This window comes from Sceloporus occidentalis, unplaced genomic scaffold (genome assembly GCF_023333645.1).
Source record: "Sceloporus occidentalis isolate IW3139 unplaced genomic scaffold, rSceOcc1.0.p SCAF_32, whole genome shotgun sequence".
NCBI classification, from domain to species: Eukaryota; Metazoa; Chordata; class Lepidosauria; order Squamata; family Phrynosomatidae; genus Sceloporus; species Sceloporus occidentalis.
In genome coordinates, this window is record NW_028317012.1 from 6,259,166 (window position 1) to 6,271,513 (window position 12,348).

Below are 12,348 nucleotides of genomic sequence, written 5' to 3' on the forward strand. Positions count from 1 at the left end.
GGGTTCCTCAGGGGCGGAAGGGGCCACAGGTGGAAGAACAAACTGTGGGGCAAGGCGTATGTTAGGTCGTTCTCCACTTTCTCATGCTGTTTGAGTTTCTCTCTGTGATTGTCTTTCACAGAGAGGAAGATCAATCTGAGCCACAGACGTGATGACATTGTCCAGATCTGTAGGTAAGTCACTGGCAGCTAGTTCATCCTTTAGGGTATCGGACAATACAAAAAGCAGCAATCAATGCCTCATTAGCCCAGTTCACCTCAGCTATCAATGTGCGGCATTCAATAGCATAGTCCACGAGGAGGTTGTTACGCTGCCAAATATTGAACAATGAGGAAGATGCAGTGGACTTCCTACCAGAACCATCACAAATTCAGAATAGGAGTGAACCGCCTGAGCATTTCTCTCCCAGAGAGGCCCACACCAAGGCCTTGTCTGTGAGAAGTAAAATTACATATCCCACGGAGATAACTTGAAGTGGATCTTAGATTGGTTTAGAAACCCATGACAAGCAGCAGGATCTCCCCAATAAAGTTGTGGTGGAGATAGGTTTGTAGGAACGTCACCCATGGGGACAGGAGCTGGAGTAGGCGCTGCTGTAGGAGAAGAGGCTAGCGATGATCCATCCCATCAATACGAGCCTCAAAAGACCCTTGTTTCCCACCGAAGCAGATCTCATTCTTGCCCTCTGATACTGTCACACACAGCAAGGTTGGAGACGCTGGAGTCAGGTAAAACCCAAGGATAGCAGTAACATGGTCAATCAAGCCGAGGACAGGATACCAGGAGACAGGATCAACAAATAACAAGCTGAGGTCAGGATACCGGAGAATCAGTGTAAACGAGGAAACAAGCCGAGGTCAAACGCGAAAGGACTGTCGAGGATAACGCAGCACTATAAGCACAGGCGACCATCAGAGAGTAAGGATCATAGGAAGCTGGGAGGTTTAAATATGAACCAGAAAGAAGAGGCGTGGAATACATTTTGGCGCCAAAATTAGTGTAGACGTCCACCGGCTGCCAGAGAGTAGGATCCAGGTCCCTTGCAGCGCTGAGGGGGATGTTCCTCTCTAGCAGCCGGGGAATCTGCATGATGCGCGCAGACAACTTTCGCTACTGCTGGCCGGCACTTCCGGCAGCCCGCGCGTTCAGCCCCCTGCTTGTTCCGTTTGCAGGAGACACTGTAAGGTCCTCCCTGCTTCTAGACACGCACAACCGCAAGGATCGAGGGATCAAGACAGAGCGCGCATCATGAGAGCCGTCTGCGAACGGCTATCTTATGAATAATCATGTTGATTCTTAAAGCGTCATTTATCTTTTTTCCTCCTCCCCCTAATTAGGTGGTTAGGAGGATTTAGGAGTAAGGAGGGATATTTAAACCCTCAGTTGGTATTCCACCTTTGTCTGTGATGGTGCCTTATTGCCTACACTAGCGCTTTGACTCTCTCTGTATTTATTGTTTCTCTGAATTCTGCTTGTTCCTAACTACCTGTTTTTTGCCGCCTGCCCAGACCTATGCTAGTGACCCTGACTATTCTTTTGCCTGATCCCTGAAATTACCATCTTGTTCCTGAACTATTGGGGATCCCTATGGTTAAGGGTTCTGCTGTCCGTACCTTCAGTCTCCGTTGAACTATATAGCAGTTCACCCAATGAGCTGCTTTGTTTTTTAACAGAATATAAAATATAAGAATTACAAGAAAACTGCCCCCAGAGAAAGAATACATTCTGATAATAGCGAATAGAAGAAATAAGGTCTCCTTCGGTATACCTGTCTATAACCATTTTGGTGCTCTGGATAATAGAACCATGCAGTACCCACCCATTCAGAGAGGTCTAAAATTACTACTGGCGATGAATCCAGTGCTGTGTCCCCTTTGTATTCTAAAAAAATCCTCTTCTTCTTTAGACCAACCTTTTCGGGAAACGAAAACTACACAATAAATCAGAATTAATTGTTTCGGATTACGAGACAAACCAATGGTCAGATGTAGATCTGATGGTCAGAGGACGACGAATACGTATCAAGAGACATAATAAAAAGATCCAGAATTGCACCATAGAGGATCTCCAAGACCTGGGAATTTACAACCTATACAAACATATTCTAACAGTCAGTCAAATCACTGATTTGAGCAGGGTAGATCTTATTATCAACCTTAATAAATTTACCAGAAAAGTGGCAGTAAAAAGATTTTTCCTAAAGGAGGAACAATTAGGTGTGAATAAGAAATTTATACCTATGAATTCCCAAGTCCCGATATGGGATATCAATAAGGTTGTGAATTCCCAGCATCTCGTACATTTTGCCAGTCTAAAAGAGAGAATGGTGATTCAAACAAATATGAGGCCGATCTCTAAATTTTTTTTTAAATTTAAAAGGTTTTTATTCAGATCCATGTAACAAGATAAGATACAGTAATACAGTTGGACAGTGTAACAGTCGATATAAACACAAAGTGAATCAGCATAAGGTACACCTCCAGATGTAGAGTACAAGAGAATACAAGAGACTGCCGTGGTTAATGAGACGACAGCCTGCGAGGAGCAGACATGACGACGAAGCGTGCTGAGATACAGAGCAGCAGACAATCTGGACCCGAAATGTTTTATGGTGTTTTAAACATAAATCATGTAAGTGTAGAACAACGTGTAAAGTAAAGCGCCTAAATGTGGGAAAAGGCGAGGCAAAGTGAATATGCAAAGGCGCACAGGCGCTCCAAGTGTGTGTGATGCTTAATGAAAACAGTAACAAAATCAATAAACAAAAACAAACAATAAAAAAGAAACAGAGAGGCACACAGTGTTGATAATGACAAGTGTAAAGAGCGGCGGCTTCCAGAAGTAACTTCCCGGACTGCAGACGATGAGGGTTACGGCTGTTACAGGAATAGTACATGAAACGTGCGGACCAGAAAGGGTAGATCAGCAACTCTCTATGGCGAGGAAGAGAGAGATGCTGGCCAGGCGCGGTTCAAGGTAGCGACACGGAAACGGGGTAGTAACGATGTGTTTCCGACCTACAGGGCCTCTGGCAGAGTGTCCTTACAGCCCAGCCAGGGAGACCAAATCGATTGGTAGAGGAGGGGGGTGTGGGAGGAGTGGTGTGACATTTTTTCCATTATCCTATGTTTTTCTAAAGTGAGGAGAACCTCCGCAAGTTGGGGTGAGGGGCTAGTCTTCCAGTGGCGTGCTATGCATAGCTTCGTGGCAAAGAAAAAGTGTATAACCAATTTGCGCACTGGACCAGGGGGGGGGATCAGGAAAGATGTGTAGCAGTGCGAGTTCGGGCAATGGGTCCAACCTAAGGTGGAGGACATAGCGTATGGTAGAGAAAACTTGTTCCCATAAAGGGGATAGGACCGGGCAGGACCACCAGATGTGGAGCATAGAACCACCCTGACCACATCCCCTCCAGGAGAGTCTGGAATAGCCCTTGATCATATAGGAGAGTCTCACTGGAGTCAGATACCATCTACAACTAACTTTCTTTTGGAGTTCCAAATGGTTCAGACAGTGGGACACCCCGCGCATCATAGCCTCAGATTCACACCACGAGTCTGAGGGGAGGGTTTGCCGTAGCTCTCTCTCCCAAGCTCGCATGTGGGGTAGTTTGCGAGCGGAAAATTTGGAGATCAATAAGGAGTACCAGTGAGAGATTGCCGCCTTGACATCAGGGGCCTTACAAAACAAGGAGAGGATCGGATGGAACTCAAAGGGAGAGGGGGCCACAGGGGAGACCAAGGTAGACAATGCATGGCGAATTTGTAAATACATAAAGAAATCATGACGGGAATGTGATGGGAAGATGCGAGGTGAGAGAAGGACGCCAGGGTCCCCTCGTGATAAAGGTCTCCCAGGACCCTCAGGGACGGACGGAGCCAGTTATGTACGTGTAGGTCTGGTATGAGGAAGTCCAGTACTTCCAGAGGTGAAAAAGGAAAAAGGCGAGCAAGGGAAGGGAACCGTTTCTGGCATTTAGTCCAGGACAAGAGCATATATGATGTCGTGGGTGGGAGAGGGGGTAAAGGAAGATGATGGATGCGTGAAGTCCAGAGAAATTGGGGAGTCGTGTGAGGGGAAAGAAGACTATTTTCATGAGAAACCCAGACCAGCCGATTAGTGCGTGCGTGGAACATCAGGGTTTGTGACAATATACAGGCTTCATGATATGATTGGATATGGGGTACTCCCAGTCCACCTTGAAGTCGAGGGGTAAATCTAGTGCAGTTGGCAACACGAGAACGGCCCTGAATCTTGGTAAAGTCGACAAAAAACTGTTGTATGGAGCGTAATAGGGAAGGAGGGGGTTGGATGGGTACAGTTCTTATGACATAAAGAAGTTTGGGGAGTGCAGTCATTTTTAAGGCCCCAACCAAGAAAGTTCGAAGTGTTTCCAGTGCGAAATGTCGCGCCTGACCTGCTGCCATGTAGAAACTATGTTTAGGGTGTTAAGGGAGTGCGTGTGTTTGGGCAATTTAATGCCCAAGTAAGTGAGGTGGGAATCCCTCCAGTCAAAGGAGTAGGAAGCCGAGAGTTGAAGCCTCTGTGATTCGGCTATATTAAGGCAGAGGGCTTGGGTCTTAGAGACACTGATTTTGTGGTAAGAGACCTGTGCATAATGTCCCAGTTGTGTCAGGAGGGCAGGTAGCGTAGTAGAGGGTGACGTTATGGAAGCCAGGATGTCGTCAGCAAATAGTCCCAGAGTGCAGATAGAGGTAGAAGTAAGCGGGTAAGCTTAAGATAAGAGGGTCAGAGCGGATGCACACGGCAAGGGGCTCCAAGGCTAGAGCTTAGAGAAGAGGGGATAAGGGGCAGCCCTGTCAGGTGCCATTAGTAATGGGTATAGGGCGGGAAAGGAAGCCCATCATAGAGATGCATGCCGACGGGGAGGTGTAAAGGGCCATAATCACTTGGAGAAAAAGGGGGGGAGGCCAAATTGTAAAAGAGCAGACCTGAGGAATTGCCAATGAAGCCTATCAAAGGCTTTTTCCGTGTCGAAAGAAATTAAAAGAGAAGGAATTTAGCATCCCAAATAACATTAATGAATTTGTGGGTGTTGTCGGAGGGTTGTCTGCCCAAAACAAACCCAACTTGGTCGGCATGCAGCAGAGAGGGCAGGAGAGGATTCAATCTGTTCGCGAGGACCTTGGCATAGATTTTTAAATCATTGTTAAGGAGGGAAATGGGACGGTAATTAGAACAATTATCAGTCGGTTTACCTGGTTTGGGTATAGTGATAACATGGGCACGGAGAGGGGATAAGGCCAGAGGACATATAGGAGCGAAAAAGCGTAAGCAGAAAAGGGCCAAGAGTGGGTAAGAAGGTCTGGTAATAGGAGGCAGTATAGCCGTCAGGACCAGGAGCAGAGCCCTTGCGAAGTTGCGCTACAGCCCTCTCAATTTCCCTAAGTTCTATGGAGGCGTTAAGGGAAGCCGCAGCGTCAGGGGAAAGGGAAGGAAGGACTACACAGGAGAGGTACGAGTCAATGTCGGAGGAGGAAGGGTGGTAAGTCTCGGTGTCACGGTGGAGATTATAGAGGCGGGCATAAAAGTCAGCAAAAACCTCAACCATACGGGAAGGATCAGAGATCTTGCGACCATCTCTATCCAGGATATGTTGAGGTCTGGAAGTGGCTAGAACTTGGCGCAGTTTCCCGGCCAAAAGTGTGTCGGCTTTATTGCCTTTGGTACAAAAGCGTTGTTTAAGCCTCAGTAACAGAGAAGAAGTGCAGTGAGAGTCAAGCTCAGCAAGGCGTAGTCGGAGTGGTTTAATATTAGCAATAAGCGAGTCCGTGGGGCAGAGTTTGTTTTGAGTTTCCGGGTCATAAAGTTGGGCAAGTAGCTCGGTACGGGAACATGTGGCTTGCTTTTTGACGTGGGCAGCTAAACTAATTAGGCGTCCCCGAAGAACCGCCTTATGAGCATTCCAGAGAGTCACAATAGAGACCTCCGGGGACTGGTTATCCTGGAAATATTGAGTAAGGTGAGATTGGATTTGAGATTTATGTGCTTCGGAATGTAATAGTGAGTCATTCAGTCTCCAGCAACCTCGTCCCGCTATGGGATGATCAAGTTTGAGAGAGAGTGTGAGAGGGGCATGGTCAGATCAGGTAATGGTGCCAATATGGCACGACAGGAGGGATTGCAGGGAGAATTTATGCAAAAAAAAAAATAATCTATACGGGAGTATGACCTGTGAGGGGCAGAAAAGAAAGTGTAATCTTTGTCTAGCGGGTGGAGGACGCGCCATGAGTCAAATAGTTGGTGGGAATGAAGGAGAGAAGTGAAATCGAGGCTAAGTTTACGGATACGCTTGGAGGGAACGGTCGTAGGGGCCGTCAAATTGACAAGGGGAGGGTGTAGGGTAGCGTTAAGGTCACCGCATAGGAGCAGTTGTCCTTGTCTACAGTGATCAATTTTCTCCAGCAAGGTGCGAAAAAAGCAAAGTTGGTTAGTGTTGGGAGCGTAAAAGGCCGCGAGGGTGTACGGTATGGAGTTGATGATGCAGATCAGAATGACATACCTGCCCCGCGGGTCCACTAGCTTACTATCAAGGTGAACGAAAGGCGGCTGGAAATAAAAATAGAAACACCCGCAGTTTTTGTGGAGGCCATCGAATGAAACTGCGTAGAGAACAATTTGGAGTAGATGCGTGGGACATGAGTTTTCCTAAGGTGGGTTTCCTGGGCACATATAATATCCGCCTTGGAGGATTTAGCTTCCCCCCAGAGGAGATGGCGTTTATGGGGAGAGTTAAGGCCCTTAACATTTAAGGACAAAATGGTAAGCTTAGCCATAAGGGCGAAAGGGGGAAGGAGTGCAAGAAATGAGCAAGAAACCTAGGAGCCCGGGACCCGTGGGGAAGCAGCCAATTGCTAAGAAGACCCTTATAGAGGAGAACCGCGCCTGGCCAGGGACCGCATGCCAAAAACAAAAAACATAAGGAAAACAGAAACAACAACTGTAATAAGAACATATGGTCACAGGAGGGACCATGTGTGGTAATTGGTGTGCTAACGGAGTAAATAGCACCGTGGGGGCGGAACAAGGTGCTAACGCCATACTCTGGAGTAATGCCTAGCCGCAGCAACGCGACAGAGGGTACAATTAACAGCACTCTACTACAGCACATCAAACAGACGGTTACAGGCAAGGAAGGAAGAAATAAAAATACAAGAGCAAGAAAAACAAAATAAAATAAAAAGTCCAAATTAGCCATAAAGGGTGGAATGTCGAGGAGACATGTGGTAAGCCGAAGATACACAGTCCAACGAGCAGGTCAGTGGGAAGGGAGTCCGAGACGTCACTTGGAGACAAATAGCCCAACCGTGAGGGAAACAGGATCAGCAGATAGAGGCAGACGGTGGACGATCTGCGACGTGTAGGTCAGGGAATGGCAGATGAACTTCAGCTCAGTGGACTGTAATAAAGAAAAAAAGAAAAAAAAAACCCATAGGAAGAGTAACCGGTCAACGTAGCTGAGAGTGTAGATGAGGAATAATGTCGCGATTAGCGACTGCAGAGATTCAAGGTTTCAGGACTGGTGTCCAGACTTTGCGGAGCTTCCTCGGAGGAGAGGTGTGCTTGTGTGTGATGGCGGATTGAGTGGAGTCGAGGGATTGCTCAGGGGAAAGATCCCAGGAGTGAAATAGGTTTAGGCCCTCCTCAGGCGAAGCGATGGTGTACGTAGAGCCGTTCCTGGTCACGATGAGACGGACCGGCTATCCCCAGCGATAGGAGATCTGGTGGGTGCGAAGGAGAGAAGTAATCGGGGCGAATAGACGTCTGCGTTGGAGCGTCAACTGCGAGAGATCGGTGAGTAGGAAGATGTCTCGGAATCGGTCAGGAAAGTTCGGTTTGCGGCGGGCAGCCTGCATGATGCGATCTTTGAGATCAAAAAAGTGGACCCTGGTAAGTACGTCTCTGGGCAGGTTGGAATGCACAGATTTCGGACGGGCTACTCGATGGAGACGGTCTAACCTGATGTCAGGTGCCGGTTCCTCCTGAAGCAAGGCCTGGAATAAATTGCGGACGAATGTCGGTAGGTCCGTTGCGGTGATTTCCTCTGGGATGCCCCGAAGACGGATGTTATTGCGGCGTGAGCGGTCTTCTAGGTCCGTGACCTTAGTGCGAAGCATGTCAAGATCGGCTTGCAAGGAAATATGACCGTCTGCGTGGGCATTGTGGGCCTCTGAAAATTCGTCCATTTTCCTCTCGATATGGTCAGTGCGCTCACCCAAATCGTCCACATCGCGGCGGAGAGAGGAGGCGATGTCTTGCAGATCTTGCTTGAGCTGTTCTTGCATTTCTTGCAGGAGGGTTTTGAGGACGCGTGAGGTAAGTCCCTGGTCATCTGGTTCATCCGGTGTGATCCGTGCAATATGTGCAGATGGAGACGGGGGGTCAGACCGTGAAGGAGAGTGTAGGCCCGCGGAGGCATCATCATCCTCGTCGGGTGCACGTGGTAGGACCGAGGCCTTAGGAGGGTGCTTCTTCCGGGCTTTAGGCTCAAAAAATTGCGGCATCGCCATCGATTTACGGGAGCGAGAGCCAGCCATACAGCAGGAGATTTTCCGTGGTGGAAAAGAGGTAGAAGGCGCTGCGGATGGATGTAGATGGCGGGCAAGAAATCTCTCGAGCGGCGGAGCTCGCACCAAACAAGTCTGCTTAGAACGCCATGCAGACCACGCCCCCGATCTCTAAATTTAACCGCATGGGGGAGTGTCTGACCACCGAAGGAAATGGCCGCATGAGCTAGTTGCTCCGCCACCGCTTGCACGTCTACCACAGCTCTGCACCTGCTTTCTGCCATGGGACGCTCCAGAAAGTCTGCCTCAGACTCCACTTCCACCAGGGACCGCCCAAGGCTTCCCTGCAGAAGATCCTGCCGCACTTGCCCGCTACACCTCACCCGGCGGAGGTGGCTCAGATCTTCTCCTCGGCGCCTTGGAAATCTGACTTTTCCCCTGCTCATCAGTGAGCTTAAACAAGTCGTCCGTGATGAGGTCTTGGCGCTCCGTACAGACCTGTCCTCTTTGGAGCATAGGGTCTTGGCCCTTGAAGATTCCTCGACGCAGCACCACCGTGCCATTACGGCCACGCAACACACAGGTAACCACCATACCCACTACTTGAGGGAACTACGCAGGCGAGTTGAGGACCTTGATAACCGCGTCCGGAGGCAGAATATCTGGGTACGGGGGGGTGCCGGAATCTGACGCCCCAGGGCACCCTGGTACCGATGGATCGAGCGCATCGCACTCTTCGACCAAGTGGTGGCCCGGGATCCCCCCAAGGGACATCATCTGCCATTTGACAAATTTCTGCTTGAAGGAAACTATTAGGACCCACGCAAGAGAGGTTGATACTTGGCCCCTACATGGGCACCAGGTGTCTTTCTTTCACAACCTCTGTGACCGCAGAACTGCAGAGGCTCCGCATTTCTTATCGCTGGGGTCACCCTTTTGCTTTGATAATCCGGCATGATAACAGATCATTCATCATTAGATACCACCATGATGTCCATGCCACTCTACAACTCCTTTGCTTATCTGATGTCCAGGTCTCCGACTGGGTCGACACGGATGCTGACCCTGCTCAGTCACTACACCGTGCTCCTCTCCCCCGCAGATCAGGGAGGTCTGTTTCTATTGAAGAATAGTGGTTGCTCCGTGGCTGCGGTATTGTTTTTGTTGCCACCACCTGGGGACATATCTTATTGTGTTGTACAAACGTCTGTGTATTTAATTATATTTCTCTATGTAATTTTTTAAATTTATTTAAAAAAAAATTCCCTCTCGTTCCCCCAGGGATGTAGGGGTGATTTCTTGTACATATGTCGGATCTGATGCGTCCGCACATGTTGTTTGTAACATTGTTCTACCACTATCTACTCCTATATTCTAATGTGATTATGCGATTCTTATGCTGCATACATATATACCTTCTTGAGTGTCTCAGGGGGGTGGGGGGTCTTGGTTTTTTGTTTTGTTTTTTCTCCTCAGTGTGGATGGAGGTTTTATTGGTGATACCCTGATATCCTGTTTGCTTGCTGTTTTACTGTAGTGCGGGCGGCAGCTAGCATTTGGTTCACTCTACTGGTTCATTTTGTTACTGTTATATTGGCTTCACCATTTCTGACTCAGTGGGCACTTCCCTTACACAGTGACACCTGGCGTTGTCTGGTTCATCGTACCCGTCAGGCATAGTTTGTGTCTCGTTTCTCTCCCTCCCCGTCTACTTTATACTCTGCTTCCTATCTACCTCTCCCTTTTGCCCTAGGTCATGTTATCCTCCCTCCCTTTCCCTCCTTCCTTGTCCCCTCCCTTTTTTTTCCCCTCTTCTCCTTCTTCTCTCTCCACCTCTTCTCTTTTCCTTGTGATTCTTTCTTTTCATGATACCACCTCCTGCTCAGTGGGGCTTGCAGCTGCTCTCTATTAATGCTCGTGGCCTAAATATCCCTGAGAAGCACTCCACTTTATTTAGACAGTTACGTAGGGGTCGGGTAGGACTTTGCTTTTGTCCAAGAGACTCACTTTTGCGGGGCTCGGGCCCTTGGCTTGTCATGTAGATCTTATCCTACTGGTTCTTTAGTATCAATTCACTGACTAAGACTAAAGGAGTAGTGGTACTTTTTTCCTCCCAGGTCCCTTTTCGGGTGTCTGATGTGCGGTCAGATTCTGATGGGAGATTTTTGTTGGTTAAGGGGTTCATCTTGGAACAGAAGTATATGTTTGCTAATGTCTATCTCCTCAATCTGGGACAACATATTACACTGTGTGCCGTCCTTCGCATGTTATTGGAGTTTCAGGAGGGGATGCTGGTAATAGGCGGGGACTTTAATGTAGCCCTATACCCCGCTTTTGATACTTCTGCTGGTTGCGTGAGGCCTCCCCATCATGTTCTGTCCAAGATGGCCTCTCTTCTTACTCTGCTGTTCTCTCTTTATACTTCATCTCTTGGCATACTAATCAACTCATTTGGCCTCCAGTATCATCTATATGCAGATGATACCCAAATCTACCTGTCTTCTCCTGACCTCTCTTCATCTTTCATGTCCCATATTACCAATTGCTTGTCTGCTATTTCTTCATGGATGTCACAACGCTACCTGCAACTTAATCTTTCTAAAACTGAACTCATTATCTTCCCTCCTTCCATCTCCACTCCACTCCACTACCTGAATTCTCTATCACCATTAACAACACAACACTCTCTCCTACCAACCAGGCCTGATGCCTTCGGGTCATCCTTGACTCTAACCTCTCCTTCATCCCTCACATTCAGTCCCTCGCCAGATCCTGCCGCTTGCACCTAAAAAACATCTCTTTCATCCACCCATTCCTCACCCAAGAATCAAAAAAAACTCTGGTTCACTCACGTATTTCCCGTCTTGACTACTGCAACACTCTTCTGGTTGGCATTCCGCTGTCTCAACTCTCTCCTCTACAGTCTACCCTAAATGCTGCTGCTAGGCTTATCTTCCTTGCCTGCCGCTCCTCTTCTGCTTTCCCACTCTGTGAAACCCTCCACTGGCTCCCAATTACCTTTAGAATTACATTTAAAATCCTGGTACTAACATATAAGGTCCTCCATAATACTGTTCCTCCATATATTTCTGCCCTCATCAGCAAATACTCTCCTACTCGATCCTTACGTTCTTCCCATGGGCTAAGGCTCTCCTCCTCACTTATCACCTCTTCCTTCTCCCTTCTGCAAGATTTTACCCGGGCTGCCCATATCTCTGGAATCTACTTCCACCGAACCTTCAATATTCACCCTCCCTCCCAACATTCAAGAAACATCTCAAAACTCACTAGAACTTCCTTATCATTGATACAACCACCACACTACCTCTCACCCTTTCTCTGTGACTTATGTTTGTCACCCCATTCCCTCAAGTGCTCTGCCAGAGTGCTACCATGTCCTGTGCCCAGCCACTCTGGTTTCACCTGTCCTCGCTACAGCTCCCCTGTCCTCGCTACAGTTCCCCTTTTTTCTTTGATTCCAGTCCTGCTTTTTTGTGCCTACCTACCCATCATGATGCATCAAGGGGTACAGACAGAGCACCTACCCAACCTGCTTGCCCGGGTCTTGACATCAATATATCTCTTATATGTTACCAGATTTGCCCCAAATCCCAAAATTGTTCTCACACTGCCATAGACTGGTGTAACTTGGGACAAATCTGGTACCAATTGCAATTGTAAATAGATTCTCCACGAAGCCCTTAAAACTGTAGCGTATCTCTAGGGGAGGGGCGAGTGGAGAAGCCGAGGTAGGTGCAAGATCGTGATCTCCCCAACTAGCCCTGATCAGCGAGCGCCCGATGTGCAGGGCTGGTTGGGG